Here is a 3,666-nt window from a genome sequence, read left to right on the forward strand (position 1 = left end):
CCTGTAAATGTTAATGTAATGGAAGGATTTTGGAACCATTTAAAGCTGTTTTTTACACAAATTTCTATCTTTAACTGTGGCTATCCAGGATGCACTCAGTGTACTGTGAGAGAAGCATGAAGTATATTGTAAAAATCAGTTTTTGTGTCCAGATTGAAAGAAATAATAGAAATTACACTTGAGAGTTATGATATCAATGAAAGGCATAAATATTCTCCCCATTTACATCACATTTTGCACATATTTCTCCTCATAATGTATAAAATCATATGAAAAAAAATGGATTACCTCCCTTTGACATAGTGTTTTTTTTTAGCTGTGTTCCCCATGTTAAGTTGTAGAACAAGTGGTAAATAAGCACTTTTCTAGTATTTTAACACTCGAATAATCTGACCGCATGAAGGTATTCATTTATTTTTACACAACGCCTTGCGTTTCTTTATTGAAAGAATATACTAGACAAGTTTTCATGATTACAGGTCCTTCATCCATGAAGCAAGTGTTGAAATGTTTGTAATTGGATTTTTATGTTAAATAATTTGCTTTTAAATATTCTAAATTGTTACCTTCAATCTCCCAAATGTAAGTTTGGTCATACCTAATCTTATTTTTTTATATTTGGCACTTTTTTCTACTTCAGTTCTAGCTGTCTAGTTTTGGCGAAGAACCCTTCCTGATGTTGGGGTAACAGGAATTTCTGCAGAGTGATTGTCAATGACATTTTGTGAAATTTACAAGTAATTAAAACACAGATTTAGTATAATGAAAACATAATTGTTGTTTTATTTGGTATGAAACTGCTTAAAAAAGCCTTTGAAAAGTCTTTTTGTGGTCTTTTCATGGTATTTAACCAAAACTTCCATATAAGGAAAAAACTAACTAAGAGTACACCAAGACTTTAGTTTCTAGATGTACTTGCAATACTTGTCAAAGCAAACACAGAAAACAATTCATATTTATTAAACATAGTATTTTACACCTTCTTTTAAAAACAGTCAATGCGCAACTTTATATACCAAATATACATTGGCCGCAGTATGGGCTGTAGTATAAATTTTGCTCTATCTTTACAAATTCAGCATTTATGAAGGTTGTATTGAAACTGGAACTTGAAAATTGGATACATTACATGTTTATTACAAAAAAAGTTGGAAAAGAAGTAAAAAAGTCCCTTATAGGGGTAAATTCAGTAAATAAATATACGTCATCAGGGACCGCCCATTTAGGGGAGAGCTTTCTGTATAACCACTGAAGTTATATGCTCTTCTGATTGGCAGATAATGTTTGTAATAAATATTTTTTGGTAGATGGATCAAAACTAGAGTTGAAAAAAAATAAAAAATATATGCTGAATGTACTAATTTTTTCCCCTTCAGGGTTGAAAAGTAATGGGGGTCAGTATAGGAATTCAGTGCGAATCTACATTGTTTGTAAACAAGGCCATGTGAATGCCCAAAAAATGCCGCATGACCCTATGTTTTTATTGTTGCAAAAGATAGGGCTACATTTTGTACTTTCATGAATGATATATGAAAGATTTTAATTTCTAAAGGTAAATCAGGTATAAATTTATTTCCACACATAGATTAGCATTAAAGTCAATGGGAGATTTTTTACTGAAATTTACCCCTATAGGAAAATATGCACTTTTTCACTATACTTGTCCAAGGCCACACAATAATCACAAAACTCATTTCCTGTAAATGTTAATGTAATGGAAGGATTTTGGAACCATTTAAAGCTGTTTTTTACACAAATTTCTATCTTTAACTGTGGCTATCCAGGATGCACTCAGTGTACTGTGAGAGAAGCATGAAGTATATTGTAAAAATCAGTTTTTTGTGTCCAGATTGAAAGAAATAATAGGAAATTACACTTGAGAGTTATGATATCAATGAAAGGCATAAATATTCTCCCATTTACATCACATTTTGCACATATTTCTCCTCATAATGTATAAAATCATATGAAAAAAAATGGATTACCTCCCTTTGACATAGTGTTTTTTTTTAGCTGTGTTCCCCATGTTAAGTTGTCAGAACAAGTGGTAAATAAGCACTTTTCTAGTATTTTAACACTCGAATAATCTGACCGCATGAAGGTATTCATTTATTTTTACACAAACGCCTTGCGTTTCTTTATTGAAAGAATATACTAGACAAGTTTTCATGATTACAGGTCCTTCATCCATGAAGCAAGTGTTGAAATGTTTGTAATTGGATTTTTATGTTAAATAATTTGCTTTTAAATATTCTAAATTGTTACTTCAATCTCCCAAATGTAAAGTTTGGTCATACCTAATCTTATTTTTTTATATTTGGCACTTTTTTCTACTTCAGTTCTAGCTGTCTAGTTTTGGCGAAGAACCCTTCCTGATGTTGGGGTAACAGGAATTTCTGCAGAGTGATTGTCAATGACATTTTGTGAAATTTACAAGTAATTAAAACACAGATTTAGTATAATGAAACATAATTGTTGTTTTATTTGGTATGAAACTGCTTAAAAAAGCCTTTGAAAAGTCTTTTTGTGGTCTTTTCATGGTATTTAAACCAAAAACTTCCATATAAGGAAAAAACTAACTAAGAGTACACCAAGACTTTAGTTTCTAGATGTACTTGCAATACTTGTCAAAGCAAAACACAGAAAACAATTCATATTTATTAAACATAGTATTTTACACCATTCTTTTAAAAACAGTCAATGCGCAACTTTATATACCAAATATACATTGGCCGCAGTATGGGCTGTAGTATAAATTTTGCTCTATCTTTACAAATTCAGCATTTATGAAGGTTGTATTGAAACTGGAACTTGAAAATTGGATACATTACATGTTTTATTACAAAAAAAAGTTGAAAAAGAAGTAAAAAGTCCCTTATAGGGGTAAATTCAGTAAATAAATATACGTCATCAGGGACCGCCCATTTAGGGGAGAGCTTTCTGTATAACACTGAAGTTATATGCTCTTCTGATTGGCAGATAATGTTTGTAATAAATATTTTTTGGTAGATGGATCAAAACTAGAGTTGAAAAAAAATAAAAAATATATGCTGAATGTACTAATTTTTTCCCCTTCAGGGTGAAAAGTAATGGGGGTCAGTATAGGAATTCAGTGCGAATCTACATTGTTTGTAAACAAGGCCATGTGAATGCCCAAAAAATGCCGCATGACCCTATGTTTTTATTGTTGCAAAAGATAGGGCTACATTTGTACTTTCATGAATGATATATGAAAGATTTTAATTTCTAAAGGTAAATCAGGTATAAATTTATTTCCACACATAGATTAGCATTAAAGTCAATGGAGATTTTTTACTGAATTTACCCCTATAGGAAAATATGCACTTTTTCACTATACTTGTCCAAGGCCACACAATAATCACAAAACTCATTTCCTGTAAATGTTAATGTAATGGAAGGATTTTGGAACCATTTAAAGCTGTTTTTTACACAAATTTCTATCTTTAACTGTGGCTATCCAGGATGCACTCAGTGTACTGTGAGAGAAGCATGAAGTATATTGTAAAAATCAGTTTTTGTGTCCAGATTGAAAGAAATAATAGAAATTACACTTGAGAGTTATGATATCAATGAAAGGCATAAATATTCTCCCCATTTACATCACATTTTGCACATATTTCTCCTCATAATGTATAAAATCATATG

General features: G+C 30.9%; 1 long non-coding RNA gene across 1 annotated transcript in view; it reads left to right on the forward strand.

The window, feature by feature from the left end:
* Positions 1-2,435, forward strand: part of LOC139518459 (uncharacterized) — a 6,763-nt gene extending 4,328 nt beyond the window's left edge. The window contains exons 4-5 of the long non-coding RNA XR_011663354.1: positions 641-737; positions 2,340-2,435. This is a non-coding gene — a long non-coding RNA (uncharacterized lncRNA). The remainder of the gene's footprint in view (positions 1-640; positions 738-2,339) is intronic.
* Positions 2,436-3,666: the final 1,231 nt, after the last annotated feature.

The sequence above is a fragment of the Mytilus edulis genome, chromosome 4 (genome assembly GCF_963676685.1).
Source record: "Mytilus edulis chromosome 4, xbMytEdul2.2, whole genome shotgun sequence".
Taxonomy (NCBI): Eukaryota; Metazoa; Mollusca; class Bivalvia; order Mytilida; family Mytilidae; genus Mytilus; species Mytilus edulis.